Source organism: Pygoscelis adeliae, unplaced genomic scaffold, assembly GCF_000699105.1.
Source record: "Pygoscelis adeliae isolate BGI_AS28 unplaced genomic scaffold, ASM69910v1 Scaffold402, whole genome shotgun sequence".
Classification (NCBI taxonomy): Eukaryota; Metazoa; Chordata; class Aves; order Sphenisciformes; family Spheniscidae; genus Pygoscelis; species Pygoscelis adeliae.
Genome location: NW_008824411.1, coordinates 1934414 through 1950688, shown reverse-complemented (window position 1 = coordinate 1950688; position 16275 = coordinate 1934414).

The window sequence follows — 16275 nt, the reverse complement described above, 5'->3', positions numbered from 1 at the left end:
CCCTGCTGGGCGCAGCTGTGCTACGTCCCTGTCCTGTCGCCGTCGCTGTCCCCGCTCCGTGGCAGCATCCCGCTGGCAGCGGTACAGGCAGGGAAGGGATCCTCCTTCCACCCCTCCATGGCTGCCAGCTGCTCTCTCATTTCAAAATCTTTCTCTGGGCAGGGTTTTGTGTGAATGCAGATTTCCTCTCCAGCTAACAAGGCCCACACAGTGCCACAAGACGTCCTCGAGCTGTCATACCTTTCTCAGCACCACAGATTGGTGTCCTCACAGTTTTCATACACCCACCACCAGCCCATGCACTGTGCCTGTCCATAAGGCTGCATGTGGGACCTTTGACACACGCCGCGATGCATTATACAGCTTATTTTCTTTCCCTTTAATATCGTTCTCTTTAAAAGTTCAATTTCCTGGCAACTCTTTCAGCTTCTGCAGATTTATGCTGTGGGTGAGTTTAGTGCTAACAGCAGAGACCCCCAAGCTCTGCTTGTGCCCAGGATGCGATGGACAGGGGCCAAGAAGACTTCCCATGCACTTCTGCATGACGGAGTCGCCACAGGCCTGCAATTCAGCTTCCACGGCTCTCTGGTACAGGGGCTGGCAATTGGGCTGGTAGTGCCAAAGGCTGCTGGTGGATGTGTGTTTAATCTGAGCAAAGGGGGGGGGAGGATGAGGCCAGCAAATTAATTTTCATTTGCAATCGAGATCAAGACCTGAACCCACCTCTTCAGAGACAAAGGGCAACTGTCTGCAATCACTGTGGTATCCAGTCTCTATCGCTTGGTAATTAATATTGTTCAACTGTCCATCAATTACTTGTTGCTAAATTGTTGTAGATTATTTGTATTCTATATCTGCAATCCAAATCCAGTGACCTGTTACCGTGCAGTTTTCCATACTTACACCCATCAATGTAAGTGCTCACAGAACTGGCAGGAAGGGCTGATTGATAGCTGTCCATCAAAGATGTTGCCCATAATTTGTCTGTTGCAGCAAATAACTCATCCTGGGGTTCTTCGCTAGAGGTTTTCGTAACGTATGAAAGGATTTTATTCTTACTGGGTTACTTTTATGTGCCTATGGGAATAGATCTCTAAAGTCATGAAAAGTCAGAACCAAAATAATTCCCTGCCTTAAATAAACATTTTGAAAAATTTGATTATTTCTCTCTGAAATGCTGGCATGCTGCTGTTGAAAACTGCAGTACTCATAGTATGGTTATCAAATACAGTTGTCAGTGGAGGGGGTTGGGTTTTTTGTGCAACACTTGCTGCTAGCTGAAGCACAGTGGTTTACAATCCTCTGTTTTTTGTTAAACAGCAACAGAAAAGCAGTACCTTTGTGTCAATCAGAGAGTTTTTTCTTGAGTTGATTGAACATCTGAAGGGCTTTCCTATTAAACAGGATCAGGTAGCTGTTTCCAGAGCTGTAAAATGGCACAGCGGTATGTAAAACACAATGAGTATTTTTGGCAGGGTGTGTAATGTTTTAGATATTATGAACCACCAGAGATAGCTTTATAGATAATATCTGCATGTCTGGAGTAACAACTGGAGGATGCATGCTCCAAACAGCTGGGGTTTTACCTTCCCATTCCCACTGATTTATTCTGGTGTCTCTGGGCATGCCACTGAGTGCACTTTCCTTGCCTTGTTGAACAAAAATCTGCCTTGACAGAAAACCTCATATGAAGGGAAAGCTGGTACAATGTTAGTGGATTGGATCTCATATAAGCATTTGGAAACCCAAGAAATATTAATATAGAAGAAGTTTGAATTGTCTGGTTTGTTTTCTCTGGATGCAGAGGCAAAAAATTTAAATAGTAAATGTTTGAGTTCACCGAGGAATAATAAATCTACATGCTAGACGAAACTTCCCTTTCTTCCCAAAAGCTGTAGGTAGAGCATTTCATATGTTTTACACATCACTAGATGACACCCATTGAAGTCATTCAGAAGGATGTGGTGTGAGGCAATATACACTGTAATTTATTTATACATATTTCCCTTGGTGCTAAGTTTCATAAGAGCCTTTACATAAAGTCTCGATTGTGACTTAGGTAAATAAGCAAAGGGGTGGCTTTGGGGGAGTTGCAGTGGGGGTCCTGGAGGGCACTGCTGGCCATCGGAGCAGGGAGAGGACTCCCTGGTGCAACCACTGCTCACCCAGGCAGCCAAGACATCAACCACCGAATTGTGGGGTGGCAGTGGGGGGGTTGGCCAACGCCAAGATGAAATGGAGTTGAGGTAGTTTTACAGAAAATGTACATGAATGAGGAAGATGAAAAGGTGCGTACAGAGTGTGCATTAGGGTGTGGACATCCTGAGCGCTCCAGGGTCCCGGGGTGGTGGGGAGCCACGGTGCGGGGCACAGTGACCTCCTTGGCACGATGTAAAGCACTGGAAATGCTAAACAGACCTTTGTGCCCCAGCTGGGCATCGCTCCCTTGTGATCGCTGAGCCCGTAACTCAGTTCTGGGCCATTTCGGCTGCTCGTTATCCCGGCCGATGAGATCGTAACACAGATGATTTGAATGCTTGTCCAGTCCATGCCATTATATAAATTATTTTCCAATATTATCCCAGACAGAAATAGAGCGGCATATAAGGAAACGTGCATGCTTTGTACGAGAGGGTCATGATAGATAAAAATGATAATGGATACTGTAGTGCCATAATCAAAGTCTAATTGTCTCATTAATTAAGAGCAATATTCGGTTATGTATTGGGTCCTAGAGTGATTATGACTCAAATGCCTACTAAAACTCATGGATTTATCTTCTGGCGTGCAGTTTTCAGCCAGGCAAAGCATTTGGTGGAGGTCAAACAGTTCAATTGCTGCTTTAAAATGTAGTTGAACTTTAGGCATGAATAATCATTGATCTGCCGCTCGGCTCGCCAGCCCTTGGATGCCGCTGCGGCGTGGGGCAGTCGTCACGGCAGCTCTAATTGCTGTCAGCCAGTGCAGGGAAACCTCCTTGCCCCACCGCTGCATCCCGGCACCCAGTCGCCAAACAGCTGGGCCAGGGATGAACAACTGAGGCACTTCAAGGGGTCCCGGACCACTTGCCCTTCATTTATCCACCATTCACAGACAGTTATATCTGCACATTTAAGTGCAAACACCTAAAATGTCTCGTCTCCCCCCACAGTTTTCTGACACTGATCAGGCTAATTTTCAAAAGTTCCCTGCCAAATATGAACCGCTGGTAACACTGGCTGTTCTGGGGTAATTAGATCAAGATTCAAGCAATTTGCTGTAGGGCCTGAACTCAGATCATCCTTCATACATCTCTGCGCTAGATCTGTCTTTAAATTAGATTATAATGAGCCTGGCAGCACTATTAATAATACAGCAAATCATGGGAGAGTATGGTTTTCTTTCATTGGTATAATGTGTACAATCGTGCTGCTTTCACTCATGTAAAGTAGGTGACTGCCACAAGTTTCTACCTTTTTTAATCATAAAAATCAAATAGTAGGATACATGAGTTTCTAAAAATTAAAAATTCTTGAGCTCCTCTACAGTATTAAAATGGATTTAACAGACGAAGTTTAATAAATTATTTCGAGACGGCATTACTTAGTTTAAATGTCATTAGGGTCCTACCTCTAGAGGCTATTTTTTTTTTAATTTTGTAGTTTCTGGATTTAATAAATGAGCATTTGCCTCATTTCAGGTAGGGTGAGGGGCACCTGGCCTGCGAGGGAAGGGGGCAGCCGGTGGGGTGGGCACTTCCATTTCCCTCGTGCATGCCCCAGGGCAGCTGGAGGGCCTCCCCTGCTCATGCAGGCCAGCTGGCCCATCCTCCTCTGTGGGTCAGGCCTCTCCACTCCCATGCCAGAGGAAGGCAACATCTGCCTGTGCCTGAATGAGAGGCTGCGGTCTCGCGGGCCCGGCCGGGTCAGGGCTGCCGGGTTACAGAAGGGATGGGTATCAGGGCGCTGCGCTCCTCGCCCTGCTGCCAGCCCTGCCCAGAGGAGTCTGGCCCGGCTGGGCTGGGACCTGTGTGCCCTAGCCACACAGATGTAGCATTATCCTTACTCATTTTCCCCATGGTCCACCTCACACCAGGCAGAAAACAGAATTTGGTTTACATCTTCTGCATTTCTAGGGGGTTTCCCCTACTGCAGGATGCCAGGAAGGAGGAGGGGCAAAGAGAATAAGATGACTATTCTGTGATTTTGTGACTATCTCCACACTTTATGTTATTTTACTGCCTATAAGGAGTGCAGAGGTCACATCCACCTGCATGTGGCCATGCGAGTGGATACACTGCTGCAAGGGAAATCACTGGTGAGGCTGGAAAGGATGGGGCTGGGACCGGGTGGTAAAGCATTGCTTATAATGAGAGACATCAGCAGTTTTGGGAGGACGTGTGCCAGGCTGTGGAAAGCTACCAGGGACCTTCTTCAGGGTTCTTTAATGAGACTTCTTTAAAATTTTGATTAATGACTTTGGCATAGAAAGAGGGAGTACACTGAGGAAATTTGCTGACGATGCAAAGTTGAGAGATATTGTCAATACAGGAGGGGACTGGACTATTGCACAGAATTAACAAGATGACCTTAAGCACTGGAGTAAATTGGGCTGAAGCTTAATAATACGAAATGCAGTACCTGGGTTCTGACCGCAGACACTGGAGCTGCAAGCAGCAGGAGGAGAAGGGTGGGAGCACGCCAGTCCCGTGCAAGGCTCTCATTGCCCTCAAGGACCAGCACCACCCATGCCTTGCACTGGCCTCAGACTGCAGGAGCTCGCTGCTTCTGGAGCACAAGGGACGCTGAGCTTTACTGGGAATAAATTTCTGTAGTTTCAAGAGGACAGGCTGCAGGCACATTGTTTGCAACATACGACTTCATTAGCGATGATCGGCTTGACTAGCAGTGTAGGGTAAAGCACTAGTGGTCAACTGCAAATCCATAACTGATTCTGATTTGTATCATGTTTCTAGTTTTACATATTACATCCTATAGAGAGAAAGGAAACATAAATGACATTGATTCATCTTTTGTTATTTTATTTTAATAAAAAATAATTAAAAGGTGTGAAGTTTCATTGAATTTCAACTTTCTGGAGCAGTTGAGAAGACGGTACCATTTCACAGGCTGTTTCAGTCAGCCTGAATCCATGTTGCTGCTGGAGACTGAATCCCACTTCCTAGTCCCTTTAGAGAATGGCCATTTCTTGTTTTTCTTCTGATAAAAACGTCAAAAAGAGAAATGAAATGTAAACAGAAATGCTCTTGGTTTTACCCTTCTGTAAAGAACAAATGTAAATTAAAAAACAAGTATTTGCATGTCATGGAAGACAGAGGTCACAACATGCTCTCTGTTTGTGCTAGGAGGTACGGGTGGAGCAGCGGTTTTCAGACGGGTGGTGTGTCTGAACTGGGAAAGCCTGCAGAGGAGGAGCTGCAATTAGGTCCATGTGACTGGTCTGAATTTTGAACCAACAGCTGAGGAGAGAGGCTGAGGATGCCAGACCTGTTAATCTTGTGTTTCCAGTCATTTTCAGTGAGGGTCAGCAAAGAAGCTCCATCAGCCTTTGGAACAAGTCCTTTGGTATTGCATATATCACAATCAGAAACCCGCTCCTAAGTATCTGGAACGACATAAACACCAGGATAAGAAATCTTGCTGTTTCCTTTTTCTCACGTACAGGGATAAATACAGATTCAGTTAGGGTGAGAGACAGTGAATTAAAATTCTAAAAGAAAATGTTTCTTTGCAAATTGTGCTGCTCATTGTTATGAGAAAACTTTGAGAGCATCCAATACCAAAGACAGGATACTGATCCAGACAGATATGGGACCAGTTTGAGAGCTAGGGTTATTTGGAAAATAGAAAAGCTTCTCATACCTAGGACATGATTCTGGACCACAGCAGATGAAAGACAGCAGCGACCCACCCCTCCAAGGAGTGAGGGGTTTGGGCCAGCACACAGGTCCAGCCACCATCGCTCCCTGCAGCAGCACAGCACTCGAATGAGGATGCGCCGGAGTGATGTCCTGATGCACACACAGGGCAGCTTTCAGCTCTGTCCCTGCTATACTTTTACCTTACCTTTCATCATATAGCCAGTAAAAAGATAACTTGGTCTTTCACAGCTTGACCTGAATCTGCAAGTCTGGCAGAAGTCATCATCTTGTGATTTCCACTCCGAACAATTTGATATGCAGCTCTGAGAGTCTAAAAAAAGAATCCTTTCATCTTCGTTTCCTGAACTCATTTTTTAAATCATATTCTGAATTCATAGAAAAAGCCCAGATGATTTTATTGGATTAAGAATGACCACAAACAACCCAGAGTGTCTCCCCATGACGTTAATACACTCATAATTGATATATTCATTCTGTGTTTTTCTCATGAGGTTGAGATCGCTGTATTTACTCTGCTGCAGACTATCTCTTTATATCTCCCTACATGCATATGTGCACAGGTATATGTTTATCTCTAGTGGCAAAATCTAGCAGAACAGTAAATTATACTTTTTATTGGGGAACAAATCCACCCACAGTATTATGTTCTCTGATTGCTTTCCTGCAAAAGCAAAACGTGGTCCAAGCCCAAGTAGCCAAGAGGATGGAGACATCCATTTGCACAAGGTGTCGACTGAGCAGTGCACCCACCACATCACCACAGCTGGTACTGGCTGCAGTGCGTGTGTTGGAATGCAGCTGGGGGTGGATTCAGCGCTACCCCAAATATTCATAAATATTAATATAAGCTGTTAACTGCAGTCCAGCTGCATGAGAAGTCTGTTAGCTCATTTTTGAAAAATCAACTGCTGTACCTATTAAATGAGAAACTAACCCATGACAGTGTATGTTTCTTGACATATTTGAGGAGACCTTATTGCAGCCTATCAGTACTTAAAGGGGGCTTATTAAAAAGATGGGGACAAACTTTTTAGCAGGGCCTGTTGTGACAGGACAAGGGGAATGGCTTTAAACTAAAGGGGGTAGATTTAGACTAGATATAAGGAAGAAATGTTTTACGCTGAGGGTGGTGAAGCACTGGCACAGGTTGCCCAGAGAGGTGGTGGATGCCCCATCCCTGGAAACATTCAAGGTCAGGTTGGACGGGGCTCTGAGAAACCTGATCTAGTTGAAGATGTCCCTGCCCACAGCAGGGGGGTTGGACTAGATGATCTTTAGAGGTCCCTTCCAACCCAAAATATTCTATGATTCTATGATTCTGTTTCTACTTTATTTTCAGAACTTTGAGAAAGCCCTGATGCACTTTCCCAACAGTACCAGACTCCTTGTCTACCCACAATGGTCCTGAATGGCTGGTGATCCTCTGCCCAGCCAAAAATGTTGTGTCCAGCCCCCTCAGAATAAATAAATTACATATTTGAGGGAAAATTAAAACTCTGGGAAAAAGAGAAAGCATGATAAAGAAGTATGATAAAATCAGGATAAAAAGTTCTTAATTCAACTCTGTCAGGCAGGGGGTGGATCTAATTTTCACTTTAAATAGACTCTGGCTCTAGCTTTTATTCTACTATTTAAGAACAAGAATAATTACTATAGTAACCTCACAGCCTGATAGTACTCACTGCCTGCAAAAGGAATCAACCCTACAATTAGACTTGGGGTGGAATAAGGAACTTCTTCTTACAAGTAAGTGTGTCAATATTTTGTTTGATAGGTAGATTATTATCCCTATTTCAAGGAAGAAAAACTGGGAAGGTAAGTGTGGTTTTTAATCAGTGACATATCTAGCAGGTGACATAAAAAGAACGTTTTAAAAATACATTATTCCTGGGTTGCTTTGACATGACCCAACTTAATGGCGCATACATCTTCTCAGTCATAACTCAGTATAAGACTTTGAAATCAAACTTACCTTGCCTAGGGATTGTTCCTCCTTCCTTTGCTCCCACCAACATGAAGTGGAGCTCTGCACACATAGGGGGACAGGAATACAATAACCTCATGAGTTTTCAGCATTATGCAAATATATTACACAACAGAGAAATCTTCTCTGAAGAACCTAAGAAGATCTTTCTCCAAAGCACATGCAGGTCTGATTCACACATCATCTGCCTCAATGAGGTGACTGGATTTTCTCTAGGTTGAAAGGATAGCTAGTGCTTCTCCTTTCATATCAAGTCTATGGCTGAAATCTGGATCAAGACTTCCTCAGGGTGGACAGAAATGCTCGTGTTGACTGCAAGGAGTTTTTGGGCCATCTCTTATTCTCTCTAATGAGGGAAGGATTTGGGGATTAATCACAGTGCTGTCCCTTCCTTGTCAGCTGTAGAAACAAGGACCTAGAGGAGGGGAGGGGAAAGAACTCCCTACTGACCTTTGCTGGTAATTAATCATGAAGCATGAGAATTTGTTTGCGTGCAACCTTGAACAGTGATTGCAAATGATCATCTAGAGATAGGCTTGGTTTTTTTTTTTTTTTCCTTCTTCTTTTTTTACTCGGTAGTAATTTTCCTGGCTAACTCTGGCAGTTGAAATTACATTTGACTTGAGCTTCTTGGATCTCCGCAGTACTGAAAACCAAAGAAAATTAAAGGCTAGTGAATTTTGCATAATTTCACTCATACTAAGAATTTCCAATTAGCAAGGCATAAATTGATCTTCTTTGCTTTAATATCTTGGGCTTTTTTTCCCTGCATACAGATAACAGCTGAGTTTTAATTCATTTTAATTCTATTACCATACATAACCATCATGCACTGTGATAAGTATCTCTCCTGTACACAAATGCCTTTGAGAACTACCCATCAAGTACTTATTTCACCTCATTGTCGATGGAAATAATAGCATTTACTGTATGTGTTTATTTTGCCTCATTTATAGAGGAAATTAACTTTTTTACACAAACACACTAGTATTTCTTTTTCCATTGACATTCTTCTCAGCGAGGCTCCACTTTCTAGGTTGCATTCCCTAAAGGTTTTCTACATCTCTGTTAGTGTACCACTCAGCACATCTAACCAGATTTTTATTCTCAGTATTATTATTAAATATCATTAAAATGTGACAGAAAGTTTTACTGAGGTGAATGGAATTGGATTCTTACAGGAAATGCAGCATATTTAAATTATGATGTGGATGAAAATTCTATATTTTAGAAAAGAAATGCTAAGTTGCTACATATAAACATGTGTGCTGCATTATATATGCTATATAATGTCAAAAAGAATAAAAGATTTTTTATTGTCATTTTCCAACTCCTTGTGACAGCCTTTTTAGGTGTCTTCCTGAAAAATCATGCAAGCTAAACCAAAGTACACTAAAGAATCCTCCAGTGGAAGTGGATATTTTTTACTACGGAAATAAATGTACTTCAGTTGATAGTAATTATAGACTAAGGATAAAAACAAGACCAAATCTCTCAGGGTAGAGGAGAGACTGTGACATGCACTTGGAGTTCATCAGGCTGTAGGAGGACATAACCAAAGGTGTGATAAGTGGGATTTACACCATTCCTCATGCCTAAAGGTAAAGAAATGGTCCTGAACTGTGTCAGAGGCCTCTAGGGTCCTGGTGGGCATCCTGGCACCGACCAGCTGTTGTCGCTGATGGGGATCACTGCAGACATCCCCCTCGAGATGCTGCCACATCCAGCTGAGACCAGAGATAATCAGGTGTCTGAGCAGCAGTGGAGCATCAAAAGATGGCCAGCCACCTGCGTGTCCCCTATGGGGACAAGCATCATCCAGCACAGCTGGGAAGGTGTGAGCCTGCAGGGGGGAAGGAAAGTCCTTCTGAGTCTTTCTAACCAGGTGAAAACTGACAAGATGCTCATCTGTCTGCCTTGTAATAGACATTCCCCTCCGTGGCTTTTCAGGTGATGTTGCTCCCATCTTGAAAGTCCCAGCCCATTTTTTGCAGCCAGACAGGATGACATTGCCTCAGTGCCCTGCACTGTGCTGTGCAGCGTTAAGGAAGGAGGGATCCTTCAGAAAAAAGTATTGTTTTCATTTACTGATAAATGCCACTCACATTCAGCAAAATTCGTATCTGTATTCAGGGAGATAATCACCAATCTTCGTGATTAATACCTTGCAATCACGGCACTAGCCTTTCCTAGCTGCCAAAGGAGCTGATGACAGCAAATTAGTTAACTATAGATCTAATTAAAATATTAATATCTTCTGTGTCAGTAGTGGATGCACTTGTGTTCTGTCTTCACCATTATTGCCCCTGAGCCATGTGCAGCCCCGTGCGTACTCCAGCTGCCACAAATGGCACCTCTGAGGTCTGCGGCTGAAGGGCTCTGCCAGGGATACACCATAAGTAGACTATGTTTTATGGCTTTTGGGAAAGGACATTTTCCCCACAGAGTTGGACTTTGCAGGTTGGGTGGTGAAATGAAAAGTGCATCTCTGGGATTTGGGCTGTAGAATGGGAAAAGTTTTAACAAATAAAAGTAGATTCTAGTTGTACCCGAAATAACACCTATAAGCACTTAAATGCAGCTGAAGAAAAGTAGCATAAATGCAAATACTCAGAGGAGGTACATACTCATGCAACAGGAGGATGCAATTCAACTAGCACCTTCTGCACTTGGAAATGGGAGAGATTGGGCAATCTGAACGTTTTCTTTTTTGGAGACCAAACTTGTTAAGCTTTGTCTCGGTGGTGTAACTTTTTCTCAGTTTTTTCTCTGTGTTGTCATTAAGGGAAAAGACTGGAATATAGGTAAGAATAAAACACACCCTTCTTACAATGTTCATTTTTACCTCTTTTTTTTCCCTATCCACTCTCCAAGGCTTCTGAAACAGGGTGGGTTTTTCCCCTTTCCATTTAAAATTTAAAAGTTTGAGAAGTTCTTTTCTGCAAATAATTAAGCATGTTCATGCATTCCTGGGTCTTCACCTCTTGTCACAGAAAAAACAAAATGGAAAATATAACCATATGGAGGAGGCAGTAATAACAGGATAAAATACTGTTGACCTCTTATCACTTTCACTTGAAATTAGCATATTTTTTTTTCTCATTTGATGCACTGTCATTACAGGGTATGTGTGTGTTTTAGTATTTGTATTAATAAACATGGTAATTTTACAACTGGGCTAATGGCAGTTTTAATGAGAAAGAATATTAATTGGACAGGCTGGGGGATCTTTGGGTGGTTGCGTTTTTTTCCTTAGAATCTCACTCACCCTGTCCTTGAAAATACACAGCATATGTGCCAAGGGTTGGGGGTTTGTTTAAATGTTGACAGTTAATGCACACAGCTTGTACTATTTTGTTTCATTTCACAGAGCCTTTTGCACAAACGTGGATTCATGCCACCCCAGCTATGGGATTTACAGATTGCTAAATCTTAAAAGGTTTGCATAAACAGGCATCTTGCTATTGATAAGACAGACAATATGACCATCTGTCTGTCTTCTGCAGCCAAATGAAAATGACATAAAGTATGGGTCTTGTCATTTAAAAACTAGTAATTTCCCAGCTCTTGTTAGCATTAATTTAAGCTCTCGTGCTGCAGCGGGCTGTTTGGCAGGCAGTTGCTCTCCCAGCATTGGCGCACCGAGCCCTGGCATGGCCATGTCCTGACTGGCCTGGGAGAAGGGCACTGGCACAGGGATTAGATCCCTTGTCTGTCTCCCCCAGGCAGCGCAGACCATGCCACCCTCTCCTCTCCTCCTCAGCCTCCCCAAGACAACCGTTGCTCATCAGCTTTCTCCCCACCAGCACTAGCAGCATCTCCAAAACGCTCCAGAAAAGTGATTGCTTGGAGCAAACCGGAGCACAGCGTGCGGTGGCAATTGGCTGGAGCGTGTTTTTTGACTAAAGGCTGAAGGTCAGGCTACATCTGTCCCTGTCCTTTTTCCTCCTGTTCCATAGACAACTTCTCTGCACATTAGCCATCTTGCTCCATGCACTCATTTTTGACAACACGTGCTAATTGCTCTGGCTGCCATTCAAGAGCAGATCAGTGTGGCCAGGAGGGCAACGCTGGTCTCTGGGAGGTGCAAGCCCCAGCCTGGTGTTTGGCTCGCTGAGCCAGCAGCCAGCCCATTTCACCCCAGAAACCTTTATGTTCAAAAGGCAAATAAAAGCAAACAAACAAAAAATCCCCCCACCAAACAGATTTATGGAGTTGTTTGTACTTAAGAGACGCTGAACAGACAGCAGTGTCAGATTTGACGTGGAGATACTCCGACAGAAAACAGGTTTTCTCTGGTGGAACACGAAATCACCAGCTCTCTAAACCAGTTTGCAAAATGAGCAGATTTATGCTGATGGTGTGATAACAATCTACAGTTTATACTGTATAGCAGTTTTTACAGTGCTGCCACCAGAACATCACAGCCAATAATGGTGTTTTCAGGATTTCTATATACCTCGCATGGCTAATAAAATGAAACTGAAAATTTACCACATACACAGCAATTCCAAGCTTGCCTCTGAATTGGTAAGGGCTTTTTTATTATCCATGTACTGCTGTGCACATGAAATACCAAGGACCTGTGTTCAGACTATCTGTCATCACACAAGGAACATGGAAAGACCATCATTCTCCTCCTCCTCCTCCTCCTATTTCTCCTCCTCCACCTCCTCCTCTCCCTCGTTATTAGCTGATCTACATATTTTGATGTGTACTCACAGTAGATACATTGTGCTGACAAGTTACACAAACAGTAACTGCACCATTGCATGAGGCATCAGGAGTCTTCAAATTCTAGTGATAATAGAGATTGCTACAGGTCTCCTCTCATTCAGACTCGTGTTATCAGCGCTAGGCCTGGCCAAGAATGTGCGGGTCCCATCTGAGTCCAACCCCTACACACACCAAGCACCTGCAGCCCCTGTGCATTTAAGAGAGAGTTACAGCTTCTTGGAGGCAAAACCCCACAAAATTATTGTTTTCTCCAGCTCCAAATGTTAAGAGCAATTGCTTTCCTGTACGTCCGGCAGCGCATCATGGCTTTGCTCATAGCTCCCATGGCAGTGATGGGAGTGAGCAGCAGACGTCTCCATAAAGCAGCAGGTGAGTGGTCTCTCATGATAGCAGGGTACGAGGCCGCAGCTTGTTTTGACACTGTGTGGCACCAGGCACTCCCCTCCAGACACCCGATTTATATCTTTAAAAACAGCCTGGAACAGTTTGCTAACTTATCTTTTATCTCACAAAGAAAACATAACACACTATTTTACTTGCTGTACCCCACGGGTGGCCACTTAGTGGTTTATTCATGGGCTAGCTCCTTTGGTTGCATTACTTACAAAGGAAAAGTGTTTATCCCTGACACCATGCCCTGCGGGCACTGGGCACTGCCTCCCATCACAGAGGGGCAGGCACTGCCCTCCCTCCCACCAGTCCAGGGATGGATGGAGGGTTTCTACAACACCTTCACCCAGGCCAGGAAGTGTCTGGGTTTTGACTGACCAGCCCCAGGACAGTGAGGCTAGCACCATGGTCCCCGGATGTCCCATGCTCTTTGGGATGCTCATCAAGCACAGTGTGGCTGACAGCCCTTCAAAGGCACATTTTCAGCTTCAGTGTTGATGTTTTTCTTGTTAAGTCCAAAGTAAAACTTATTTTCCTGTTCTTAAATGGTGATGTAACTTCTTGCTATCAGATTCCCGTCTCCCAGTATCTTCTAGTACAAAATTCCTTTGTGCTGAAAATCCAGAGTGTAGCAGCTTTATAAAGCTGTAACCAGTGTGCAGGTGATTACATCTTTGGATAAACAAGAGTAAGTGGAGCACATGGATTTCTACACATATAGCAAAATAAATAAATGAATAAATACAGAAGCTTTGAATATGAAAAGAAAAATGTTAAAAATGCAGTGAGGTTCCCAAATGACCTCATGGAATCATAGAATCATAGAATCATAGAATAGTTTGGGTCAGAAGGGACCTTTAAAGGTCATCTAGTCCCACCCCCCTGCCGTGGGCAGGGACATCAAGCTAAGGTGCTGTCATTGCTTTGGGGTGCAGAGAACAGATTCAGGCAGAGCATACACCACTCCTCTAAAGCAGGCACCTTTGCCATGGTCCTAACACTGTGCTACCACCTTCCTTCATGTTTCAGCCCAAAAATTAGAAGACATAGTCTAGAAAAGGGATCTCTTGGTTTAACGTCTTCATCAGTCTGAAGCTTCACCCACATCTTCCATTTCTGTGCACAGTGCCCGAGGTCACCTGCCACGCTAAGGGCTGGGGCGGGAACAGAGGAAATCACAAACTCTTCTCTTCTTGTTGAGGCCTGGAAACAAAATTGGTGTGGCTAGAAAGAGAAGAAGCGAAAGGGAGAGCGGCTCTCAGATGGCGGTTAGGTCATTTGTCGGGGAAGGAGAGAAGGGATGCAGGTGCCTCCGGGTCCCGGGCAGCAGTGGCTTTCCCCAGCTTCAAAGCCTCACGCTCTGCTAGTGTGAGTTGTACATAGAGGAATAATGCAGAGGACTTGGAAGACATCCAATCATACCCTGATACCTACCTCTCCACACCAAGGGTGTATGAAGATTTCAATGTTCGAAGGCACCTGCTGTCTTGCATGTCTTTGTTTCTTTACACGTACTTACTTTTTCACTCTGAAATTTGTGTCTTTATGGCATCCCACTTTGTGTTTCTCCCCCACTGGTTTCAGTCAGGTTTTAGAAGAGGCTGTGTGCTACGATGTGTTTCCCTTAACTGATTTTTAAAAGTAATATATGACTTTAATTGCCTAACTCTTTCCAAATAGCATAAGACTAAAGGCAATTGTGAATGCAATCAGCTGGAATAATTTAGTTTACTTCAGCCTTTTTTTAATCTTCCAGTTTTAACCTGTTCTCTTCCCTCTTGAAAAAGCAAATGGTAAATTACATTAACAAAAAACTGTACGGCACCACAAAGGTGAGATAAGCACTGTCTGCATCCCAGCCACTCTCCTAACAGCTGGGTCCTGTTAACTGCACTAGGTCTGATTTTTTCAAAATTAAGGGTTTATGCAAACTTTTCAGACTGTATGCTGTGAGCTGGGAGAGTAAAGGGAGGATGGAAAAAGTTTGAAACCTTGAAAAGTATTTCCAGATACCACATGCAATGTCTTAAATGGCAGTTTGTGTCCTCAGCGGGACAGCTGCTTGTTTCGCAGCTCCCGCAGCGCATATTCCTGCTCGGGAAAGGGGTGGTCTGTTGGCCCAGTTCCTTGTTCAAAGCCAAAAGGGCTGTAGCAGGTCCATTTTTCACCCTGAAAAAGAGTCATCTGTCAAAAGCCCCTCCAGAGCCTGCAAACTGGCCCCAAAAATAGCAAAACAGGATCCGGTGCTTTGTAGGGCAAGCAGGCGACCAAAGTCCCAGTGAAAACAGGCAAAATGGAGACAGAGGAGGGGACCCTGACACCTGGGGCAGGTAGGGACATGCTGTGTCATCCACACCACAATGACAAGAAAAGACAAAAGTGTTAAATGTTGGTGTTATTTTCTACCCCATAAACTAATGAAGTTACCTAAATAAGCGTGGGGGGGGAAAGACACACATTTTTTTCTTCTTGAATGGATTTTCTCTCAGGGAAATTCTCCAGGGCTGCACTGATCGAAACTGGGAGTGTTGTGGCAGCATTAGGGAAAACCCCCAAAACTCTACAAGTGCCAGCAAAGGCAGAATTTGTCTACTTTTCCAGGACTTCTGCTCCAGCGAGCCCCCAGGGGGTGCAAAGTTGTGGGGCATCACTTAGTTACGCTGCGCAGGGATGAGCATGATGGAAGCCATGATGGTTCAAACCCACCTCCCATGCAAGGAAGTCTTGAATGCAGCAGCATGGGAGATGCCTGTCATCAGGTAATCTATCAGGTTTTATGTTACAAGGTCAATCTTTCTTTTTCATCTCAGAAGGTTTTTGCTGACTTTTTGCCGTGAATTAAAGCAAGGTGTAATGATTTAATCAAACAGTAAATGGTATGAAGTCTTCTGAATTCATCCAAAGCGAACCAGACCTATTTCACTTCAACCTAAACCAGGCTTTCTTATTTGGCTACAGAGCTGAAAAAACTACTGTTTGCTCAAAACTATTTTAAATCTATTTCTGTTTTTCACCTCTGTTGAAGACTGCCTCCGTAACAACCTATGTGTCTCCTAGGCAACCCAACCATCCTAAAGGAAATATGGAGACAGAAACTTACTTCTCCAAGACACATTTACACTAGTTCACAAATAAGCGACTTCTTTCAGGTAGCAATCCCACACTCAGCATTTGGCATGTTTTCCCAGCCAGAGCCTCCCCAGGCAACCCAGCCACGGAGAATCTGCAGGCAACCTCCTGACTGTGCAAACAGACCTGCAGCTCATGTCTGGAAGGCTTGGAA